Here is a 26071-nt window from a genome sequence, read left to right on the forward strand (position 1 = left end):
GAATAGAATTATAAAGTAAAAGGGAGGTTCCCCGCCCCCCCCCCCCCTTCGATTCCTGGAGGTTGCCATGTACCTGGAGGGGAGCAGGGATGTCTGAGCTGCCATTCTGTGTGATGCCCTGCACTGGCTGGATCAACTCTGGTCTCAGTCGCGCACATTGAGCAGCACCCCGTGTGGCTTTCACTTACTGAAAACAACACACCTAAGAACCCCAAACCAGGAGTTTTGGTACAGTGACCCCTGGAATATTCTGCAAATAACCCATCAACACGTGTATCTAAATGTATGAGCGTGCAAACATGCATATTCATACAGACACATATATATACACACATTATTTACACACACACACACATATGTATGTAAATATACATATATGTAGACAGTTCCCTAATTTAATGCTATGCAGAAATCCACACACACACATGAAAATGCAATACATGAAAACTATAGAAAACACTGCACTGGGTATCTGAGAACACAAATAACCACAGCTTGGTTTGATCTGTGGGTTTTTTGCAGTATACCATTGCACCTCTATCAAATAAACCATTGCACCTCTATCAAACAATCGATGACATTGAATATATGCGACGTAAGCATATGCATTCATTTACACATATATAACATGTTATATCTATACATATAAATGGATTATTTACAAAGTATTTCTCAAAATATCGTGACAGTTCATCATATTGAAGGTGCAGTAGTTTGGTTAAAATGACACTGTTGAGCCCCTAGGGTCTTTTTTAATAAATATATTTTTGGCTTCTGCCTTCTGGAAATCTGCACTAGGCTTTGAAACTCCTGAAAAATTGATTTGCTTTTTTATTGCTGCTTAGCCCACACTACACACCGGACATATTTTTTTCTTTTAATTGAATCTGCCCGTTACACTGCACAAGTGCCAGGACATCAATTTAATATCTACATTTTTTGTAAGCTTTGAAACACACACACACACAAACTTATTTAATATGGTTAGATGTTTCTATTTTGCTCCTTAGAGTTTTGATTTGTATATTAGCATTACAGTAGCTGTCCAAGTTGTGTGATATTCCTTGGGAGAAAAAGATATAACGCACTAGAGGATATTTTTTTTTTCCTGCTGCTTTCCCGCTGTAGCTTATCTTCTTAACAAAGGCAGGACTACAGTGGGTTTCACAATCTGAGTAAAAGCACTTTAGCTCAGAGACGCACCAATGGGTAAGAACTGAGAGAAGATAAACATCCCCACATCAAGAGGCACCGTGCTGCATGAAAGTGGTACAGCAAGGAGGGATGCGCAAAGGCTCTCGAGAGCAGCGAGGGAGTCTCCGGCACCAAAGGGGGGTTCTGCCCTTCACTGCAGTGATAATCGTCTTGGGGACAAGTGCTCACCTTGTGAAAGTTAAAACCATGCTTGCAAAAAACATAATGCCAAAAGAGCAACCTAACAAAAACGCAGAGAGCCCAAAGTGCCTGATCCCAGTTATCGACCGACAGCAGTGGAGTCGCTTGTTTGCAACAAGCACGGACAGTTGCAAAGCAGCAGCTCGTGCAATACTGTGGGCAAACAGGGACAGGGATGAACATAGGAGCTCAGCAACAAGAGCTTTGTAGTTACATGCACAAGTAGGTTTCGGCTGGGTGTGACGCAGTGATTGCACCCCTTGTGCCTTCAAGTCCGTGAGTAACGTGCACTCTCCTGGTGGTGGAGTGGGGCAGGACCAGGTGGCTGCACATGTTTGAGGATGGCTGAAAAATTTTACCAATATGAATGAATCAAACCTCTTGATTAACTTCTCTGAGAAGGAAGAAATAAGCTGTATGAGGCAAAGGGAGTTTAAAGTACTGACTACAATAATTTCCCTTTGTGTAATTGATGTAGTTACTTTCACGAAAATCCCTTACGCAACAGGCATGCTGGAAGGGTGCAAAGGAAGATTTACATTGCTCCTAGTCTGATTGAATCTAGAAAATTACCAGGGCAATGAAGATTGGTGTGCACAGAGACACCAGCACCAGATGCTCTGGTGCTCAGAGAGGCTCTGGATGTGTGCCTCTATTCCTAATTCTGGAGTGCTGTCCACATCTCCTGAATCCAATCCTTTTTTTTTACTCAACTGAATTATTCTTTCAAGGTTTCATTCATCATCTGTTGCACAGGAGCAGGACAATCACTCAGAGAAGTCCCTTTCCAGGCTCTGCAGTGCCTGGCTCTGAGATTGCCCTCTGGGTTTAGGACAAATAATCCAATACCAAGAAATTTTGTTGAAAACATCTTGGTTTTCTTCTGCTGTCATCCAGGCCTGTTAAATAAGTATATTGTACTGGGGCAAAAAGAAATGCATCAATACAGTGGAGTCCGTGTGTAATTAAGGTAAGTCAGTTGCACAGCGATGAGCTCAGTCGGTATTAAGGAGTTTCCACTTGTGCATTACTTTGATGTATACCCTTTTCCCCACTGGATCGGATAAAACCGCAGCTTCAGCCAAGTGTCTGCTTCCAAACCCAGAACAAAGTGGGGCCTCCAATGCCCCAGAGAGGAAAAAAAATTACACGTTAAATGAATCTCAGAAATAAAAACAAATGCCAGAGTTACTCCAACAGGGCTGTATCATGTACCAGCGACATTCCTGGGCAAGGAGGGGGCAGCCCTGGAGCAAGTACTATTCATTATTATTGATGAATATTCTCAGGAGAAACAGAGGATGTTGCTTAATGGCTTGATCTAATATGCCATCAGAGGAGAGGGAAAAAATAGAGTGAAAGATATCCTCAAACGCAAAAGCTAAGGAATCTTCTGAGCGGTGGCTGGTCCTTTAATTACCCATGCTGCGAGGGAGGAACACACAGCGAAGAAGATGGCTTCAGTGAAAGTCCTTTGAGATGAAGTCCTTTTACTAAGGCACTCTACTTGTTAAAGCTGTAATAATGTCACCTGGAGGTTAGCTTTTTTATTAGGACTTTGAGTCACAGGAACATTTAACATACACTTGTGCATCTAATTTTCTGTGCAATCGGCGTAACTACCTGTCCCAGCTGGGGAGGTGCAGGTAGAAGCTGATATATTTGTGCAAGGAATTATTAAGTTTGTAGAGACAACTGGAAAAAAAGATGGCAAAAAGAAAAGGTCTGCAGATGATCTGGCTCTGGCATGGAGTAGATATTGTGCAGCCAGAAGCAAGGATGATCCGAGAAGCTTTGGGGAAAGCAACACCTATGACCAACAGACCCACAGACATGGATGTGCTGCTCCTTTGCCAAGTTAGAGATTTTTTTTTTCTTTATGCCATATTACTGGGAGAGCAAAGCCAGATGACACGGCACCTTAGTGGCTGGTCAGGCTGGTTCAGAAGTGCCCAGTGGCACCTGCTCATCTGCCATTCACTCTCCAAAATCATTCAAACAGTGCATCCAGCCACAAGAGAAACCCTGAGTTATCTACAGCCCTGGAGACGTCTCTGTAGGCTGCTTCCCCAACGCACCTCTGAGGGCTCTGCAGACTTGCAGGCTCTGGGGACCAGGAATTCCCCCGTCACAGCCTCCCACATCCCTTTGCTCTGAGGACTCAGAACATGCCCTGGGTCCTGCTGGGGAACCATGGGCTCCCCAAGGACATTGCAGTAGGCGCCAGGGATGCTCTGCCACCTGTATGCAGGGCTCCCAAGCCCTGCATACCCATGAAACCCCTCCCCAGCTGCTTGCAACAGTGGAGGACCACACCAGCCAGCTGGCAGGCGAGGAGAGCAGCAAGCAAAGCAGGCAGAGGAACCATTAGGAAAATATCTCTGGCACGAAGCCTGGCAAGCACGTGGTGCCAGCGCACAGGGAGGCTGCAGGGAGGAGGGGCAGCGGGATGCTGCCAGGACCGGCCCCAAGGTCCAGGTGACAGCAGGGTCCCCAGCCTTGCCCTTGATTTGGCTACAAGCTCCATTCGTTCCCATGGAGGCTGATGTCCAGGCTATGGCAGTGCAGCTCCTTGGGCTTTAGGAAGGTTTCTGCAGCGAGGAATGGGCGTAAGAAGAGAAGCAAGCTCAGGGTTTCGAGGTAGGTGCAGGAGCGGAGCTTGCAGGACACCAGCCAAGGGCAAGGGACAGGCAAGGAGCCATCTCCCTGCATTGAGAAATGTAGGGAAACACCAGTGAGCGATACGAGGTGTAAAAGTTAACGGTCTACAGGGTGACAGCACCCAAATGACCCAGGCTGGACTACCTCCTGCCTGCTGCTGTATGGATTCCCTCTGCTCGCACCATGCCGTGCAACCCCTTGCTCTGTCAGCAGCAGGGAAAAATCGGTGCCTGGTTCTCTCCTTGCTCACAGCTCATCTCCCCCCACTGGTTTTGTTAAATGCAGCACATTTCCAAAGAAGCAGATTTTAATTTCAATAAACTCTGTAAGAAATAGATCAGCGCTAAGGAGGGGGGCAGCCACAGGAAGTGAGTTTAACTGCTCGGCTCCAGAATATTAATAGGATAGAATGTTATTAGAATAATTTTTCACCGTTTATTAGAATAATTTTTCATCATGAATAATAAATTAATAGAATAATTTAGTACCACTAGCCCTCTGTTTGAAAGGGTATTTTATTTAAAAGTAGCTTGAAAAGTGGCGTTTGGAGAGGTGGGATGGGGAGCAGACCCATGGTGAAGGAGGCACGGCCGGCTGTACCGTGCAGGGACTCGCCGCTTGCCTTTATTCCCTCGATCCGGGCAATCTCCTCATGCCCTGGCTGGGGAAACCCAACCAGGTGAGTCCATCGCTGCTGCTGGCTCTGCCAGGGTCCCACTCAGGGCAGAAGACAGCTGGACCAAAGGGTTCAACCCCTGGAACCCTGCAGCTCAGGCTTCCTCCTGCCCAGCTGTGCCTCACCATGCCCCTCCACAGCTCCACAGCCCAGTGGAAAGTCCATCTTTCCTTCCAGCAGCCTGGGAAATGGCCACATCCACTCCTGGGTACCTTTACGTGGCTTTAACCCCTTGCTTCCCTACCTCACAGCGGGACGTCGATGCCCATTGCAGTAGTTTTGTGCAAGCCCAGAGGTCTCACTCTCTCTCTTGTTTTTTTTTTATTTGCATCTGTGTGGAAGATAATCATTCCTCAGAAGGCTATTCACACCACAAAAGCACAATGACATTATTCTCTCCCTATCTCTCTCTCTTTCTACTGTTTTACTCTACAACTGACAATTAATGTTAGAAAGAACATGAAATGGAGGAGAAATTACAGCAATTTATCAACTGAAATTATAGGTGTAGACACATGTCAGCAGTGGAAACAGTTTCTATCAAAATTAAAGTATTTAGAGATTTTCCTCAAATTTCAAATTATGCAAATCCCATTTTTGTGATACGCTGGTACTGTAGCTTTAATTGCAGGATTACCAGCAAGCTGCAAACTGCACTTGTAACCAGGATTCAGCTCTTCGGGGAGCGGCTCCCTTCTCTAGCACATCTTATTAATTCAACAAAGTTCCCATCTCTTTAACAAATTAAATATGTTTTGCAGAACAGGCAGCGGTTTTCTTGGTTTCAATCTGTCACGAAGGACCCTGCTGTTTGCAGAGGTTACTCGACAGCTGGATGAACAGACAGGTTTGAGTCCAAACACGGATTCAAATGCATATTTATACATAAAACATATTTATACAACAACATCGCAGGAACAGCTTGTGCTGCTGAAGTTTCTGCAAGTCCCTTTACGGCAAGGACACCGTAACCAAAGACAGAGAAGGAATCTGGATTGCAACTTCTTCCTCCAGGTCTTTCTGGATCAGTTCAAGCTGCCCTGTGGTCCCAGGAGATCATGGGCGCTTCCACGAGGATGGAGCTACTTTTCCCCTAGAAATAACCCGTGTGGCTGGAAAGCCCCGTGCCAGCAAGCCCAACGCAGTGTGCTCCTGAAAAGCTGTTTGATCACTGCCAGCCTAATTAGAAGGCACAATATTCAGGATGTTATTTCTCTCCCTTCCCCCATTTTGTGCTCCTCTGATGTTGCAAAAAGAGCCAAGGATGAGGCATAGGGAGCAGGCAGCGACTAGGAAAGGCATTTGCATGGTAGAGTGCCAGGAGACTGCCGGGCTGAGGCGGGGAGGTTTGATGTGCTGCACCGGAGCCCGCGCCGGCCCTCTGCTGCACAGCACGCTGGCATGCTGCGGTTCCACTCCCACCCTCCGCAGAGCCGGGACAAAGCAGAGCAGAAGGGAGGAGAGGAGAACATGGTTCATCTCCAGAGGAGAAGCAAAGAAAACTCTCTGGGTAGCTCTTCTGTATTGCCAGGCGTTGCTGGGGAAGCAAAGAAAACATTTTCCCAACTTGCCCCAAGGAAGAAGATCAGGGCTGTACCCTGCTGCATTTGCCACGTCATGGCACTGACACCTGCGATACCTGTACATCACAACACTGCACCTCAGTGGTCCCTCATCATATATCTGCATGCTACGCTCTAGCACCAAGCTGTGTTTTTTAGATGATTTGCAATGATGCTGTTCAAGGCAAAACCATCTCCAACACTGTTCCATGTATCAATGTTGAGAGTCGCCATCCTACAGGCACTGAGGCTGAAAATCCGTTTGCAGACTCAACTGGAGAGTTATAAGGCCTGGCTGTAGGAGATCACATGAAATTAGTAGAAATTGTGGCAGGACTATGAGCTCCATGTGGAGAGGCATGGAGTTTGCTCTTAGAAGCAAGCAACACCAATTTGGGCTGGATTTTTCACGGACCTGGCTTGTTCATCCCCTGACTGGCTGGGTGACACATGGTCACCCCGAAAAACATTGGGGATAAGCTGACATTTAACTCCCCTTTCTTGAGTATTCTGCCAACGACGAACCAAATCATACCAAAGCGAAGTAAAAGATCACAGAAGCATCCGAGGTGCACTAAGTATTTTGTTTGAACCCCTGTTCTGATAACACCCCCTGGCGCTGCGGCAGCGTGTGGGTGCTGCACCCAGCCGTGGCTGTGCCATCGCACCCACCCTGTCCCGGCAGCACCCAGGTCTGCTGTCAGGTGTGCATTTTGCACGGCTGGTCGCACAACCTACTCCTTTTGAAAACTCCTCCTTCCCTGGCTCATCTAGCACATCACGACTTGCACGGGGACTGTGGCACGGTACCATCCAAGCCACGGCCACTGGGTCTCCTTAACCAATAAGTTTCTTTTCGTAATTTTTCATGTGGCCGGCCCAAGATAAAACCAGATGCCCGGGGTCTATTTGCATATGCCAGGCCATGCAAGGCTCCTGACAGTCACTGTATCCAACTTCAATAACCATGATATGCTCCATCTGCTGACGCCCCAGCATAACAACAGTGGGGAGCTGTACTGCCAGAGGCGCTATCCTTGAACAGCTGAACGGCTGAACAGCTGGGAAATCATCGCGGGGCACTTCTCGTAGAAGAGCAGGGTTGTTGGCCATGCTTCTCATCGCACACACGTCATGGAGTGGGGGCAGAGGAGCCACGCGGGCAGCAACACATTATGGGGGCAGCCTCAGCAAGAGCGTTTGTGCCCTCAGCACCCCAAGCAGCCGTGAGCTGAAGAGAAGCTGGTGAACTGGTTCGTGTAGCAGGAACAGTGTGACTGGCAAAATAAACTACCTGCAGGCCACCCTGCATTTACCTTCCCGGGGATCCAGTGATGGCGCTCCCTGTGTCTCGATAATCCTCACTGCTACATGTAAAAAGGGGGATGCTGTCTGAGCTGAGCACCCAGGGCGGGGGAGAGAGGCCAGGGTGCTGACCACCACCCAGCTGGGCTCCTTCCACAGGTAGCTCCCAGCAGGTTGCAGGATGAGGCTGCTTGGATGCGTATTTTGCCGTGCAGGGAGGAAGGGGGAATGCTGCCCGACTGCACAAGGATGGGAGGGGGGCTGCAGGACAGCGGGGCAGCAGCGGGGCGATGGGGGATGCTGGGCAGGGAGCTGGGGCTGGGCTGCGGCTGGTGTCACCCTTCTGGTTTTTGAAAGAGGGAAAGGGAAAATGGACCTGGGAATGTCGAGTTGTGCACGGTCAGGAAAAAAGACTGAAGTTTTCCTGTGGCTTGGGGTGGGAGCTTGAGGGAAGGCTACAGATAGGTTTCAGCTGAAATTGGGAAAAGGAAAAAAGGGGAAGGGGAAAGGGAAAAAAGGGGAAGGGAAGGGAAAAAGGGGAAGGGGAAAGGGAAAAAGGGGAAGGAGAAGGGAAGGGAAAATAAAGGAAAGAAACAGAAAGGAAAAGAAAGGAAAAAGAAAGGAAAAGAAAGGAAAAAGAAAGGAAAAAGAAAGAAAAGAACAATCATTGGGAGAAAGGGGAAAACCAGAATTGATTCAAGCTTTTTTTTTTTTTTTTCCAAAATAATTCAGTGATTCTCATTCAGCTGGTGCTTTTCTTAAAGACCAAAGAGCCTATATGATAAGCATATTTTACAAATTAGGTAGCGATTTATCCCGCTTTTGTTTTAATGATTGAAATGAATGATGTCGTGCCGCTTGCTGCTGCTGCTGCATTCAGCGCCTGCTGTTCTTGGGAGCTGAAGACACCGAGAAATTTGCATACTTAATGCCGGGAACTGGCACAGACTAAATAGCTTCTTTTCTTTCCTCTGTGTTTGTAGATTTACTGTAGTGCTGGGTTTAATCAAAGGCTTTTTAAAGCCGTCCGTGTGCCGTTTCACAATGCTGAACTTGCATGTGACAAAGGCAGCTATTTATTACTTATCAGCTTTATGGCAAGTACCACAGGCTACTCTAATTAAAGGTATAGGGGCTGCATGCCCCTGCAGAAAAAGGCACTGGCCGGTTAACATTTCTAATCCCTAATCAGGCATGGCGTGGATTAATTTTTTTATTCATTTTGTTCTGGCTAAATATTCAGCAGTAAGGTTAGGGCTAGTCAGGGAGCTAAGCCAAGAAGGACCCTTTGGATGGGATGTGAACTTCCAAGTGTAGGACGTGAGCTCTCCATGTGGATCCTGTAGGCTTCATTCATTGAGGTGCTCTACACTTTCACCTTCATTCAAGCAGAACTGGCTGGGACTTTGTCTTCTTCAGGAAATGGCACCACAACAGAATGGATCATTACACCAAAAATGTTCCATGGAGACAAATCCGTATCAGCCAGCTTCCCTGTTTATTTCTTACGTGCACATGAGAGACAGTAGAAAAGAAAGAGCTGTCATACTCCATCACTGGGTTTGGGGTTGAGTGGATCATGAAGCAGAAGATGGAGAGTGAAAAGCTCTTCTTGAGAAGGAGCTTCAACCTTGCATCTTTAATGTCTAAGATCAGCACCCCAGAGATCATATTATGGCCCAGAAGACTCTTCTGTTTATTAAGATAATCCAACAGTCCCAAATCTAAGAAAACTTCTTATGATAGCTAGGTTTTGATTTAAAACCTAGTATTTTGATACAATCCTATCTTTGAAAACTGGCCTTAAATTCTTCTTTTTTTTTTTTTTTTTTTTTGTTCCACCACAGACCAAAATAAATGCTGAACTTTGGAGGATGCTCACAGAATGGAAATATCACATTGTGGACAGCTCTGCATTCAAATCAGTGCCCGCAAAACCCCGCGAGAACAGCTACAATGACTGTAGTGAAAGCAGGATTGCCCCTTATTTACTATCAGTAAATTTAGGGCTCCCTTTGAAGTCAGTAATAAATTTCCACTGGCAAATTATTATCATTTTGAACAGCAAGAAAACACATTTTCCTCTCTAAATATTTTCTGATTTTAAGAGACAAAACACAGTGCAGGGGAGAGCAAACAGAAGTAATTTCTCATCCGGCTTGGTCCTTAAAGAGGCAAACTTCTTGAAAAAAAAAATTTAAAAAAATAAAGTGCCCCCTCCCCCCAACATCTGCTGGGAGCACTCGGAGATAACTGGCAGCTTGAACAATAACTCTGAGGACTGGAGTCCTTGAACAATGGGAGTGGGACGAGAGCAGCCCTCGCTGTGGCATCGTTTCCAGGCCTTCCGCACATGCAATTGGTTAACGGGAATAAAGATCAAGTTGGACCAATAACACTATAATTTGGAAACAAATATATTGATTACAAGAGAGCCCCACTGGAATGAATGGCACTACTTGCGAAGCACAGTTATTATTCTGAGCGCATAGGGATTACAGAATATGGTTTTCTGTGGTCCTGAATTGATCAGCATGATATTATCATCTTGCAAATGCAATATTATCGTAGGGCAGCAATGCGTAGCTGTGTGCTGAGGCCGCGCAGACCTGGGATGATGCAGCGGTGCCCAGCCTGAAGGACTGCTCCCACGCAGCGGTTCCTCTTCCCTCCTTTGCCATGGATGCTCATTCCTACAGATCCCTTCAAAAATCTTCCTCGCTAGGCCCTGCAGGTCACATGCTGCTGAACTTCACTAATAGAGAGTTTATCTTTCTTCTAAAGTGACTGTTTGATAAAAGAAATAAAAACTGGCTATGAAATATTTAGCAGAAATAATAGTATTCAAATAACGGGATTTGCCAAAACCTCTGCATCTATTAATAATGTTTTAGAGCACAATAATGGGATTAATTTTAAATTCCTGGCTTATTTTTCACCATTGGTGGTAGGTTTTAGTTAAGTTCAGCATTTTATTCAGCTCTGGAAGTGACACCAAATCACTCTGTTTTTATTCCTGACATTTTTTTAAAATTTAAATTTAAATTTAAATTTAAATTAAAAGATGAGATGCACATCTAAGGCTTTAAATTCCCTATTCATCTTTCTTAAAGCAGCAGAATCCCAGCAGCATCAAAATGATCATCCTGAAAGGAGATCAACCACAGAGAGCCCATTAAACATACAAACAGGTCCTTGGGTTTATGTTACTTTAGAACTAGCAGCAACAGGTCCCAAGATACTGGGGTCCTGACGGTCTCTGTCTGCACAACTGATGAAGATCGGCCACCTTCCCTTCTTGTCCTACCACTGCTCTGTATCTACTGTTCCTAGCCCAGAATAATGTTTATTTCCACCTCATCTCCTTCTAACATGAGCATCACTGCTGCCTTTACACTGGTGCTTCTTTTTCTCAAAGCATCTCTTTGCCTTCCTGCATGTCAAGTACTGCAGCTACTCCGTTGTACGTGGTTTAATGTTTTCTTTTCTTTTCTTTTTTTAAAATTTTTTTAAATTTTATTTAAGGTTAGGCTGAGCCTTTCAAACAGACCATGAGTTTAGGGGCCATCTTTAGCTACTTGCAGAGAACAGGTTTTCCAAAGGTGGGTGTTCAAGATTTTCTGAATATTGTTTCTTTTTAATGAATCTAACCTCAGGCTGCCAAGACAAAAGGCACCCAGACTGCTAATAATTTCTTAAAACTTTATCCCTGTAGCAAAGTTAAATTGCAAAGTTGCATTTTCTTTTCTAAATAATTTTCTCTGCATTTTAATGCCTTTCAGTTTGACAGCCTTAAAGAAGACAGATCAGGCTGAACCACAGATTTTACCAACTCTAAACTAAGCCTGTTTTAAATAACTGCAATGTTAATTTTAAACTAGGAATTATAATGCAAAGTCTGTTTTTCCCCCACCATGTAGGTAACAGCCCTGTGCAGACCCTTTTGGGAAAACATATGCAACAGCATAATGCTGCTCAAACTAACAAAAAAATTTCAAAAATTAGCAGGACCACAAATTTGCAAAGAGGGTTTTGCATTCAGTCCACTATGCTCGAAACCACCGATAGAGACTCTAATGGCCTTCTTGGGCCTCATCAGGCTCGTGCAGCTGTTACTTCAGCTAGTGCTAGTCCTCGCCTAAAGGGAAAAGACACACTTATTTTTGGTTTGTGGTGGCTGCTGCAGCTTCATCAGCCTGATTTATATGCTGATTTGCATATGTTCACCCACAAACGTTGTGAATTGCGCTTTTCCACGAAACCATACCATTAACGCTGGCTGCCAAAGCGGCGATCGGCGATGCTGCTCCACATGTTTGTCTTGCACATATCTTGGATGGTAGGTGTGTTATCAGGCCAGTCTTAAAGCTTCGGGTGCTCCCAGCGACACTTGCAGATAATACTCCATATGCAGGAAAAGATGGATGATATCGTAGCTGGGATTTTTATTTTTTTTTTTTCTAGCAAAATGAGCACTGTAACATTTCATGTATCTTGCCAGGAAGGATCCTACTAGCACATCACTTGCAGGCCAAAACTGGTGATATCTATGTACCATAGTAACTGGCTCTATAGCACTCCTTTTATGATAACTATAATACCGATTCATAAAAAACCAACCGGCAAATATTCTGTGAGCACAAAATTGTGTTATTTATAGACCAATTCCTCAACATCTGACATTTCTGCAAGAAACCATGATATTATCTTTGCTCTAGTCACCACGCAAACCTCCCAACATATCTGCAGTCCCACGATATTTTAAAGACAAAAGAGAAAATTAAACGCCCTGGGAAATCACAAAAGTGCCGAGCAATAGTGGAGCGGCCGGGAGGATGTTTCTTATACCTGGCAAAGCACATGCCCTCAGAGCTCAGCTTGAGCTGGACCATCCCCAGCCGGGCTGCGCAGCCACTTCTGCCCGCAAGAAGCAGTGCTCGTTTTCCTCTAGGTGCGGCAGTCAGGATAGGCGCTTAGCTCTATAATCGATTTTATTCCATTTTATTACTCTTGGCTCTTCCAGAGTATTACAAACTCTCAGGAGACCTTTTAAGACATCTGCTGATGCTTCACTTACTTATAAATCAAATTTCCCCTTCCTGGATACTTCACTGGGTCCCATCCCCCTCCTGAGCTCCCTCCAGGAGCAACCCCTGCCAAGCCGCCGGGGAGCTACACACCGAGGCCACCTCCACCTTTGCGATACCACCCAAAAAAGTTGTAACGGGGAATTTCTCCAGCACGAGCTCAGGCTTTTACTGGTCAAACTTGCTTTGTTATGGCTTAACAAGGCACTTTGTCCCCCTCTCTGCCCCGACGGCAATAGCGACAGGTAAAACTAGCGCTGTGCTGCTGCATCTGGGTCTGCAAAAGATTTTTTGGAGGTGTGCTGTGTCGGATGGAGGTAGCACCTCTTCACCCTCCTGACTGACAAGGCTGAGTCAGATGGTGCCTGGGAGAGCAGGCACATTTGAGACAGGGGAAGGTTACTGGGAAAGAAGGTATTTTCTACCAACATTTTTCTTGAATTGAAATTAAAAGCTGAAAAGATTTATTACATTGGCATGTTCGTGCTGCTATATTTAAGGTGGTGTCAGTGTTCTCAGCATAATCCTTCTTATGCACCGAGGATTAAAACTCAGCCATAATAAAGTACTCTGAGCTGAAACTTGTCCTCAAATGTTTCCTACTTGAAGCACCAATTTTATTTTATTAAATGAAAAATAAAATTAATTCAAGAGTTTTGTGAGTTTGGAGATGAGAACAAGGAGGAATTCTGCCCATAGGTTTTTCCCTTCTGATTGCTAGCAAAGTCAAGAGACCCACGTGGAGACGATGCTGCCAAGGTAGAAACATGTTCGTGTTTTTCTCACCTTGAGCATGGAATATCGGACTACAGACTGAAAAAACACCTTCACCTATGAACTAGTGATAAAGATGTAAATGAATACAAACTCCTGTTCCCACCCTCCCTGCGGTGCTCCCAGGACATCTGTGTACAGGCGAAGGGAGCCAGAAACAGCTGAACTTTAAAAAGCTTTCACTTCCTCCCTGGAGCGTGTGTTTACTCTTGAACATGCTACAAATAATTAATAGGTTATATCTGTTGAAATAATAAATAACGTGTCAACAAAGCTGCTTTGTCTGTGCGGTAGGAACAAATCTCTGCAAGGGAATTTGCATATCCTTTTCCAGTATATTGTAATTACCAAAAATATCTAGTTTCCTGAGTTCTCCTTGATTGATGGACAGCATTTTTACTCTGTAGGTTCAGCTCTAAAACATGCACCTGAATCATAGTCCTGATCACCCTAAAGAGGTTTTGCGTGATTGTTCTCACCCTTCGGGCAGGGGTAGGACTGCAGGTCAGGATCCAGCTGGCTATGCCGGATCAGTAGAGTGTATATGGGACAGGGAGTGCTCAACAAGCATGTGGGAGAGGGAGAAAATCAGATTGACTGTGGGATGCCCCCCCCGCCCAGACAGCAAGAAATGGTCAGGTTTCCATTTCAGAGAGGATAAACACGAGTGTGGGTGATGTCAGGAAGGTCTCAGCAATATAGACCTTAAAGACAGGGAACCTGGACTCATTGGAGACATGAAAAGACGCAACAAAAGTCGCACAACTCATTATCAGGCTCTTAAATATGTATGTATACACATATATATATATATATTAATTCAGGGCTGTTTATCGGTTTTGCAGAGGAGCTACTAAACTCATTTCTCCATCTGCCTGTTGCTGGTGGCTACTCACAGGTCCTGCAGAAGGATCTCAAGAAGCTGCTCCTGAAAAGGGTAGGAGCCAGGCGTACTTTTCCAGTAAGCATTTCTTCTTGCAATTAATACGTCTGTAGATTAATTAGCGCTGATAACAACTGTTCATGGCAGGCTGTGGGAAGTTGTTGAGCACTTAATGACTGCCATAAAGTCCCTGCCCAGCCTCCACGTGACAAACAGAGCACATACAGCCACGGTGCAGTGCAGAAATGCTGAGGAAGATGGTGGTGGGAAGGGCAGCAAATCCGCCCGAGTTTTTCTGTGCTGGCCATGCTCGAACCACAGCCTTCTGGGTCAGCTGGAAATAAAGACTCGTGGCTGGGCTGGCCCTAGGTGCAGGGAGCAAGGCAGCCTTAAAGCAGCCCTTTGGTCTGAGATAAGAATGAACTGAAGCTTTGAAGCTGAGATTTTGGAAGGAGGGAAAAATTTCCAAACCTCGTGGAAGAGCCTAGTGCTGATCATAGCATCGGAAATGGCTGGAGTCGGGGGTGTTCCTTTGATTAGTTTTAATACAAAACTCTCCCAAGGGCGTGCGCCAGCTGGAAGCTCCGATTGAGGAGGAGGAGGGAGGACCACAAAGATGGGTAGTTGGCCCTGAAGCAGTATAATACCACCAGGATACTGTCCTTTCTGATGTTATGACACTGAAATCTGGGATTCAGGGAGACTATGTAGCATAAGCATATTATATGTGCAGTCTTTATGTAATATAGCCTGGAAATGTCAATTTAAATATACCTGAACAATTTCAGTTTGATTCCTTTTGGGGATATACATGTTTATATGATCTTTAAGCTATATGTTCACATGCTGTTTTTTTTCCAAAGTGTCCATGTACGCAAAGTACAGAGCTCCTTTAAAGAGCACCTGTTTGATATTTTATTTCCAGAAAACTACTCAGACTCTGCTCCAGAGGCAGTGACTAATTTCCTCTCAGGCTTGTCTGTGACATTCATCAGTTTAACTTTAATTGAGGAGAATGTTGCAGAGTGTCTTCACGTTTTACTGAATCTTCATATATATTTAGTGTTCTAACAAGAAGGGCGACATTATTGCGGCGGAGGAAAGTGCCGAGTCACCAACAGAAGGTTCACCAAACAGCGCTGATCTGCAGCACCCAGCCGGCGGTGATGCAGAGCCGGGTATCTCACGCCCTGGGTGCTTTCTCTGTTACACTGCCTGGATGTGGCTGGGGGAGCTCAGAACCCCTGTAAGACCAGATTCCAGGCTATCAACCCCAAAATGAGCAGCTTGCAACTACTAACAACTCCAGAAAAGTTAGCATGTTGTGTAGGAACTCTGTGAGGGAGGTAGAAGCGGGTGTATTATCTGGGTCTTTAGAGACGACTGTCTTAAATCCAGGGCTAGCTTTTCTAGTTTGGTTTTATTGGGAATTTATGATATGGCCTGAAGTTTCATGATGGTGAATTTAGGAAAAAAATAAAATAATACAGGTTAGAGATTTCTGAGAAGGAAAAAAAACCAAACCACACCACCAAACCCAAGCATTTTTTCCCATGTTAAAAAATTAATGGCAATCTGCTCTGTTAAATTTTTGACTATTACAGGGGGGATGTAGAAAAATTTTATGCAGGGAATATGCCTTTTGTCCTTTGAAGTTCCCTTGAAAATCTGTTCAGATTTGGCCGTGCTAAATGCATTTGTGAAATTAGTATTTGCACATGCTCAGTAGAGACTTTTTTTGATTTTTAGCAGCTAAAATCTCTAGTGAATCACCTGAGTGGCTTGGAGCTGTGCCTTAACCACAGGCGGATCGTACGCCATTCCAGGATGGTAGTGTGAAATGCGGGATTGCGTGGGCTTTTTCAAGAAAAGGAAGATTTCAACCCTATGGATGAACATGCAAATGGCACAAAATAGATGTCATTAACTTTCAAAACCCACAGATATTATCAGTAGATACGGAACCAGAGTCTTTACAACTGTCTTCGCAAGTTGAGCAAAACTAAGAGGAGGTGGAGCAACCAGACTGCTTGCAATAAAATTTCAGAGATGCTTCTCTCTGAACATGCCCCGTGCTTGGATGAGGTTTGCCATACGTGCTGTCCAGGCAGTCACTGCTCTGCTTTTCCACCTGCAAAGCAGGAACCATCCCAGATATTGTGGCGGCACAACTTTGCCTCCCACCCTCCGCACTCCTTGCCTTTTGGAAAGGCAGGAGTGCCTGCCCTTCAGCTGCCTTTCCAAATCAAATGTAAGAGTCTGGAGTGAGAAGAAGACATCCTTGCTCAGGGATTAAGCAAATAGGACCTCTCCTTTGCGTGCCACAGCCCTAAATGTGTCAACAGATGGTCGGGTCAGCAAAGGGGAATTTTACCTGGTTATGGCCACAGGGAGATAAAAGCAGCAACGCTGCTAAACAGAATTAGTATTTATTTGTATGGCATTTAATTTTGCTGTATAAAGGTCACTCTTGCCTTTTGTGTTGGGGAAAGAGAGAGCAGCTGTGTTTTTTCTCCTCAGCTCCAAGATATCACCCCCCCCTTATTCTATAGGCAGGAATTCTCAACTACTTTTTATGAGCTCACTTCATAAAGAGACATTTCTTGCTGAGAACCTAAAAGGAATTTATCTTTTAAACTCTCATCCACCGTGACAATGAAGACAGAGACTACACTGCGCCCAAATGCAGAAGGCAACGAAGCAACAGAATTTCTCCAGGAAAGGTAACCAGAAAAGTTTGCCTGACCCGTTTGTTCCTGGGTGATGGGGATTTACCCACATGCTGTCCAACATTTCACAGACTGCCCTCGCTGTATGATGGATGCACTTTGTACGTCCCACCTGATCCTGTGTCTTTTATGGCTCATGGTGGGCTGCAGCAGATCTACCCTACAATAAGGTTTAAATAACAGGGAGTCCTTTGAGAGTCAAAAGTATCCTCTTGCATGCTGACGTGCACGCCTGGCCCTGTGCTCCAGCCTCAGCACGCACCGGCACGCGGTGGGCAAGGGGGGAGGTGACGTCCCAGCAAACTGCAAGAGTCTGTTCATCTCAGATGCAGACACAGCCTGCTCTTCAGTCCTGGTGCACACATAGGGACACAAGGGTCTGAGGATGGAAGACCCCACATGTCCCAGTTCAGGACGTGGCTGAGCTGCAGGGACCCAGTGCCCGGCACACACTAATGGACCCACAGCAGAGCTCTGCGGTACTCCCGTTCAGGAGGTTTTATCTAGAGTGAGGTGAGAGCCTCCACACAAGGATTTCACCCGCTCTAGCTCTACACCTTTACCCCATGATCTTCTTGGTTATGCTTGATCCAACAAGCCCCAACTCGGCACCAACCCTGCATATCCTCTGCCTGCCCTCGGCTGTGTGCATGGCTTCGCCTGGCGCTGCTGCCTTCCCCCACGGGCCCGGGAGGCTCGGGCAGCGCTGAAGAAGTAGCAACAGTTCCCTCCAAGAGCCTTTCCTGCATATCTCCTTTGGGCTTTTTATAACCGGGTACTAGATCAGCTATTCGCACCCGAGCTGCCATGTGGGATAATGCGCACAGGCGAACATTGTTACACGCAAACACAAATACTGGAGATGCTGACAGATGGAGGAATCACACTGTTTTGCGGGGAGGAAGGGCAGAATAGGAGCAGGAATATCAGAATGAGTCTTGCCATTTACATATAACAAGCTACAGCTATATTTGGATACGCTGCTGCATTCACAACCTTCCCAATTGCCAGGCTTTCAAATACACACATTACCACCAGAAGTGCTCTTGCTTAAGTGCTCCCATCTCCAGGATTTCCTTTGAAGTATCTGACTGAAGTAATGTAAAGTGCATTTCAATTGGCAGTGAATGCAGGTTAAATGGTAACAGCACAACAGATCCAGTGTTCCCTGGGCTTTTTCTTTTACCAGTCTCTCTTTTTAAGAGAGTGGGTTACTTACTGTAACACTGCATTCAGGCACCTTCAGTCTATTAAGCCTCTCTCCTGACCCTCTATACAACTGCTTGAGGATGCTGTGAGCTGTATCAGTACTGCTTTAGTACACAAAAAAGTGAGTAAATGCACCGCTGAGTGCCCAGGCTGAGCAGTACACAGTGGGTAAACTCATTTTAGATATCTGTGCACTTGCATTTATCCTTGGCTACACCACCCAGCTGGCTGGAGACTGATCCAATCGCTTTGGATCACTCTGGATCTGTGTGTCACCTCCCATACATGTTGATGGAGCATCAGCTATTTAACCTTTAAACGGAGTATTTTGCTAATCCGTTGGATTGGCTGAAGAACGTATATCATGCTATCAAAATAGCCAAGCCTGCACTGAACAATGAAATATCCCCACCTGCCCACGCCAGACACTCTCTCCACCTCAGGCTGCTGAGCCAGCGCCGCAGCACCGCTCTTTGAAAAGCAATCAAAAAATGCAGGGTAGGGGAAGAGCTTAACCCAAGCCACTGGCATTGTCCAAGAGGAATCTTACCGTGTCTGGTCTTGAACAGCATCTTGCTCATCAGAAAGAGGAATGACCCACTGCAAAACCTCAGGCTGAAGACTCCTGGTAGTTATTAACCAAGCTAATTTGGTACCAGGGAAAGGACTGAGCTGGGTTATGGATGTGCTAATATGCTACCCAGGCGTGTCAGGGGAGAGGACATGGATTAGCTGAAGAGGGACGCAGAGGTCACATCCTCCTTCCACTTCTGTACCACAAAATCAGGCTGAGTGACTTCTAAAGGTAACAAGAGAGGGGATCACATACCAAAACCGCTGTGTAGCACAGCCAGGCTAAAGCTTTCCCACCATCAAACCCCATTTGCGTCTGTGTGTATGTCTACGCAAGAAAGATGGGAATTCAACTGCTGCAGTTACCTTGCGTGTGCTTCATACATACAAGCTCGGGAGGATTTTCTTTATTTATTTTTTTTCTTCTTAAAGCTGTAAGATATTTCTTTCAGATTCATCTTTGGAGTGGAAGGGGCGTGGGGAAAAGGAATGCTCTGCCAGGGATTAGCTGAACTGAAAACCTTACATCTGAGTATCTTCCAGATCTGGGTTTGGTAGCTTCTTATAGCTTCCTCATGGCTTCTCTGAACCTCCACCCGTGATAGATGTTTAACATGCTGTAATGCATATTACTCTGTAATGACTTTGGTGGAGCCATTACAATGAGTTACACCAGTGACAGATTGATACTTAAGTCAGTATATGTTTGCATAATATCTGTCTACGTTCTCACATAGCCCCCCATTACCGGCACACATATAGCATAATGACAGCACGGAGAGCCATATGACTGGTGGGTTCAGCCCTATTCCCTGTCACATATTGCCATGGTACCCAGAGCTGAATCACTGAGTATGTTTAAATAGGCGGACATTAATTTATAGAGTAAATCATTATGAAATGGAGGAAATAAGTGACTATCATTGGCACTGATTTGATCTAATGGAGCCTCACGCTAAATTGCTAATATTCTCCCTCCCCCAGGTTTTTTTTTTCCTCTTAAATGACAGAAACAAATAAAAATATAAGCCTTTGTTCAACCTGCCTTCAAAACACCATTGCCAGGTACACGGCTTGCTGATTACATACAAATTTACCTTACCTCCTCCCTGCTGCTTCCCAGGCTGGGGAACAGGATTTCTTCCTTTTGGTTTCAGTAAAGCCTCAGTGACCTGAAAATTGAAGGAAGACAATTTATCGCTCTCCCCTAAACTGTCCTTTCCCTTTCTTATCTGGAAGCAGGCAGCTTTTGGTTCACTCGAGTGGAAGCTGGCTGTCCATTTCCTGATGGCAGCGAAGAGCAGACTCCCATCTGGTTGATGCAGATGCCACTGTTTTGACTTTATCCAGGTGGTCACCCAGCAAACCCTGTTGTGCCTAATTATTTAAGAGGGTTGTGAAACACTAGGTGATTTTATATACCATATGTGCTAGAAAACATAAGCATGAAGATGCTGTGACTTAATGATGTGGCAACTTCAGCTCTGAATCTTCCGTGTTTTACGGATTAGATCTGACCTTTCGCTTTACTGTAATGCACTTTGTAGCGTTTAGCATGAAAGAAGAGCAAACAGCATTGGAGATGGGAAGGTTATCGGCAGCGGTGACAGAGCCATCCTCCATCCTCTATCAAGATAAAGCACTTGACTCAATTTTAGAATATCCATCCTAGCAGGGAGAAGGCGGGAGGAGCGGGGGAGAGAGCCTGTCCTTTAAATGGAATTTCAGGATTTGGAGTTCAGAGACTTCCTTCGTGGTGTTAGAGCAAATCACAGACCTTCTTCAGAGCAAAATAACAACACACCGGGTCTCCTGCTCTGGTTATTAATTTATTTATTTTGAACGCACATAGTTTTGCTGCTTTGACTTCTCAAACAATGGGAAGGTACAAGGGGAGAAGGATAATAAATTGCATTGCCTCTTTTTTGCCATCACAGGAAACCTTGAGGGACTGTTCAGCAAGCTAGAGCTCTTATCTGCCTTTGGGCGATCTCATTATCAAACCTTCATTTTGCTCCCCAGCAGGAGAGATGGCCTGCAATGTATGATAACCTCTACTTATGAAACTCACACTCCAGAAATCTCTGATAATAGGCCAGCTAAAATGGAAAACCAAAGAGCAGGCAGTGGGTTTTCAGTCGCCAATAAAGACTGTACACACACACACACACACACACACACACACACACACGCAGAGGCAGGTACCGAGACACCCTTATGTTTATTTATATTTCTATGCATCAGTCCAACTCTGACGGCACCTCCCAGAACTTAAACGACAAATCTGATACGGCTAATATTTTCCAGCATACTTTGAATAGTAGTCTCAAGTAAGCCTGTGCAATACAGGGGGCTGTGTCCCGTCTACAGAGAGGTCAGTGGAATCAGTGGGAATTATAACCGATCTAACCTGCTCAGGTGTTTTTATAAATCCCATTAAACACTTGCTTAAAGACTACTGAAAATATGAGCTGTGGGAACATCAGTAGTTCCTGGGGGCACGGGGGAAAAGGGGAGAGGAGGAATAAAGAGAATGAAGTTCCTAAAACACTTGGGCACTTTGATTATATTTATTTTCAATTACTTTCCTGTTGCTAACTCTCCTGTGAGTAGACTTTGCCACAATGGTTTAACTCCTTGCCCGCACTAGTACCATTTGTGATGACAGCCCCCTGATTCACCCCTCAGCCACCAAACCCTCCATTTCTGAACCCTTCACCTCTCTGTGGGCAGTTGAGGAAAAAATGGGTTTCCAGCTCTCCCAGTGCAAATCTTTCTGGGTATGGGCTAGAGAAGATGAGAGGTTGAGAGCCCTCCACCGAAAAAGCCCTGTTAGCCACTCAATCTTGTTTGCACCAAGACACCTCCAGCTCAAGATCCACGTGTGAATGGTGATTCCTCCCGTTTCCTCCCCATGAAGGAATTTTCCTGCTGGCCCCTCTGGGCAGTGAATGACCACCTCCCTCTGCAAGCCGTGCGTCATGACCACCTCCCACTGCAAGCCAGGCGTCACCCACATGCTGGCTCGTTGCCACGCCGTCATGAATACCAGCCTCTGCCAAGCTCCCTGTCTCACCCAGGGGTTGAAGAATGGCACTGGGGGGTCAAGAGATGGAGAGGAGGGGTGGGCAGGGGGTCTGAGGGGTTCAGCCCACCATGTCCTGCAAAGTGATCCAGCCTACAGCTGGCCATCAGGGCACAATCACAACATACACCCACGACCAGGGCTTCTGCAGTAACTGCCCACCCCAGGTTGGGAAGGTGATGTGTTGAGTCATGAAGCAAAGGTGAAGAGCTGAAGAGCTCCTTCCAAGCACAGAAAGGTCTCCAGAAGGACTCACTTGAATGCACAGCCACACTAATCTGTGCATTCCCACTTGCAAGGCTGCATCGCAACCACATCCCAGCTCCACAAGCCCCCCAGCCCACCCCAGAAGTAGCTGCTCTGCCATGGACAGGCTGTGCTGTTCCCCCCGGGCAGAGGATTAGGCCATGCAAACCCTACCGCCCTGCACCCCTGGGCCACCCACATCCCCATTCCGCTGCCGTGCCAAGGGCTTCTTTATCACAACCTGAAAAACATGGTAATCCAGGCTATGAACTTCATTTTTATCTCCTTTTGTTGCACCACTGGGAGACGGTCTGGATCAGAAAGAAAATGATGTGAAGGTGAAACACCTGGAAGCATTAAAAACCCTTCCCCTCTTTTTTTGTTTCCATTTTCCTATCAGTAAAAAGTGTTAGAAATGGCCAGTTGGTCTCCCTCACTAGTGTGGGTGATGCAAAAATGTATCTGAACTTGTAAAATCTCCCTAGGCATAACACGCTGCTGAAAATATGATAACAGTCTTAATTATATTTTAATATATCATGTGGATTATATTTTTAATACCTTAAAAAATAATCAGCCTGAAAAATCCCAGCTAGTGAGGAAATAAATGCAGAGGACAAAAATACTAAGATATGAAAAGATTGTTCTTATTAAAGGCTAAATAGGTCTTGCTTTTAAATTCCTATTAAACAGGAACGCATATTGGAAAATAATCATAAAAAACCATGGGAAGGCACCAAGTTACCTGCCTGGAGACCTCATTGGGATGGGTTGTCCTTGCTGAACAAAGGACTAAAAGCAATAGGGTTCCCCCCAGTTTTCTGCTCTGGATCTTAGATATGGGGAAGTGCTCACCCACGGGTGTTTCCCCGAAGAAGCAGGGGCAGAGCGGGGAGCAGGGGCTCCCAGGGTGCTGGGGCTCACACCGTGTGGGGGGGGAGGCAGGCTCCATTCCCCCTCCCTCCCTGTGCACAGCCTGTAGCACTATGGCTGAGCTCACCACCACCATACACCCCGGGAGGGTGAACAGGAGCCAGGTCACACGTGCTCTTACAGCTCCAAAACGCACATTTTTTTTGGTTTACGTTAGAGGTTTTCAGTTCCAATGCCTATTAATCTAGTACTTTTCAGAAACACCACAACCCCACTTTACAGCAGATAGGATGACATTTGGGTCATCATAATGGAGAGCAGAGTTACTCACTGAGTGCTAAACCAGCCAGGGCTGGAGCCAGGTTGGTCTGGGCAGACCCTACAAGGGTCCACATGAAAATGGTGATATTATCAACAAAGTCAAGCCTACTTCCAGTGAACATGCAGAAGCCTTTTCTTTAGAAATTGGCGAGGATTTCGGTGGAATTCAGAGCAATCCCCTTTTAACAGAGCTGCCTGAGCTCTTCTCAGGTGTTATTTTGCAAAACACAAAAACCTGAACCCTAAAAACAACCTCACAAGGCAGCAGATCTCTGCTCCCGATGTCCTCCACTTCATGTTTCACATCAATGCATTGGTCGGATTCCAGGGAGCTGGAAGGAGATGGAGCTCACGCTCGTTCTCCTCTCCCATGCTAAGGGCAGGTAATTATCTCTGCATTCCTGGAGGAATGTTACAATAAATATGGCTGTCATTTTTCATTACTGCACAGTGAACAAAGGGAACAAAGAGAACAAAAGAACGTGTGGTTTTGCTAACCTGGGCTTGCGTGTGCTTGTATATATGCAAGATGTAAGTAGAGGGGGAGAGTTTATTGCTATTATTTATTGTGGATAAACCAATCTGGGTGAATGTCTCAAAATTTACCAGTTTTTCAAACTAATTAAAAATCTTTCTCTGGGAAAATCCTTACCTCCTACTTGCTGTCCCACCATAAGGATTGTTGGCTTAAAATGGAAATTATTTGAAAGGCAAGAAACACAATCATGTCTCCTTAACTTCTACCCTACAAAGTACAAACACTCTCTTTCTGATTCCCTTCACCCCCCCACCCCCGCCATTTGACATCCTCTTAGTAGTGGCTGGATTTCTGAATTTCTCTTGATGGCCACCGTCTTACCATGTTGGAAAATATGGCAAAGGAATTTGTGCAAATAAAGGTACTTAGAAAATGTGTGTGTGTTATTCTTCCCTCTATAGTCATCTATGACAGTTCTGTTTCAATGCAGACAAGACAAAATAAACAATGGTCAGTACCCCTCATCACTGAGTATCTAATCTGAGGCACAGCCAGCTCAGAGTCCATCTCTATGCCTGTGTATTTTTTTGCGTGGTGCCTAGGTGTTTTTACTGACTAACTGAACAGACACTTTGATTTGCCAAACTGTTTTTTACAGGAAAAGAAATTAGAAGGTTCACAGTGATCACACTGATGCAAAATCCTGAGATGCAGGAAGAACAGTTTGCACTCACCTGCCTGAAGTCTAGCAGCAAATGGAAAATTTCAGTGTAAGCAAACATTTTGCCTGGCAACTGTCTACATATGCAACATCAAACTCTGGAAAGGACTAAAACCCACGTAGCTAACAACAGTTACTAGTGTACAAAGGATGCCTGCACCAAGTCTTGCCTTTCCCTTTCTCTATTACCAGAGAAACTTTGCTGAGATCTAGTAGTGACAAATTCACTGCTGTTATATCCAAAACACTATACTCAGTCTTCCACGCTGTTTTCTACAGCTTTTGTAAATCCCCTCCTTTTGCTTCTCAGCTCTTGATGAGTATGGTTGTACTGCCACTTCCACTACCACCTTCTCCACCCCAAGGCTCTGGTCCCTGGTGGTCTCTGCTGCACCCACACTCGTTTGCTACCAAGATCCAACCTACAGAGACCCAGGCACCAGCTAATGTCTGCATCAGAGACACACTGAAATCCCTCTCCCCACAGAAGTGCTAAAACATCAGCCTAACAAGGTCTTGCGGTGTCAGACCCTCTGAACAATTCCTGCCATTAACTACTCTCCAGAAGTCCACAGCTGTCATGCTGCTGCATGACCCTCTGTTATTCTGGATCCAATGTACTGAAAACAAGTAATTTTTATATATCTATGTTTATATCCATCCATCCATCCATCCATCCATCCATCCATCCATCCATCCATCCATCTGTCTGTCCATCCATATCTTTCTTGGAGCTACAGTGGCTCCATATGGGCCCAGAGCTGACTTGGGAGAAGCTCAACCACCCCAGAAGATGCTGGTTTCCAGCAGTGTGGACAATCTGCTCCAGCAGGCATGGGATGAGCTGGGTTCTCTCCCAGTACTGCACCAAGGACTGTGCAGACACATGAGCGTCATGGGGCTGATGCTCAGCTGCAAGAAGGCTTCATGATGGACATTTCTGTGCTGTATGCAAAGGGGCAGCCACATCCAGGCTAGGTCCTCAGCACCCTTTGCTGTGGTAGCACAAAGCCCAGTCATGTAACAGGATTAGTTCCTGTACAGCTTCAATGAGGGGGTAACACAGAAGTTGTGTAAAGCAACTGCAAGCCCTGTCAGAAGTGCAGGAAGTGAGTAACTGGTGAAAAAAAATAATTTCTGAAATAAAGAACACTGATGAACAATGAGATATTTCTGATTTGTCACTCTCTCATCTGGTCCTAACTCGGTCACTCTAACAGGCACCTTCTTGTCAGTAGCCACAATGAAATCAATTGAGTGGGAGTGCAAAGCATCAGCATTACTTGCGAGAACAATTCAGTTAGGGAAGGTTGCTCTGCTGGTAATATTAGAATCAAAACATTCAAATGCAAAGACAGAGAGGCTAACAATTCAATTTACGCTGTGAATGCTGAACAGCACATTAAGCAAATCAGTTCAGATGGCTCTGCGTTGTTCTTGTTTATAGAAGACCAGAAACAAAATTTCAAATTTCAAATCCTGAACCACATCTA

General features: G+C 45.5%; 1 long non-coding RNA gene across 3 annotated transcripts in view; it reads right to left on the reverse strand.

Moving 5' to 3' along the window:
* Positions 1 to 26071, reverse strand: part of LOC114017487 (uncharacterized) — a 189356-nt gene that overhangs the window by 39747 nt on the left and 123538 nt on the right. For all 3 annotated transcript variants that reach the window (XR_003562566.2, XR_003562564.2, XR_003562567.2), the window contains exon 3: positions 19957 to 20026. This is a non-coding gene — a long non-coding RNA (uncharacterized LOC114017487). The remainder of the gene's footprint in view (positions 1 to 19956; positions 20027 to 26071) is intronic.

This window comes from Falco cherrug, chromosome 10, assembly GCF_023634085.1.
Source record: "Falco cherrug isolate bFalChe1 chromosome 10, bFalChe1.pri, whole genome shotgun sequence".
In the NCBI taxonomy this organism is placed as follows: domain Eukaryota; kingdom Metazoa; phylum Chordata; class Aves; order Falconiformes; family Falconidae; genus Falco; species Falco cherrug.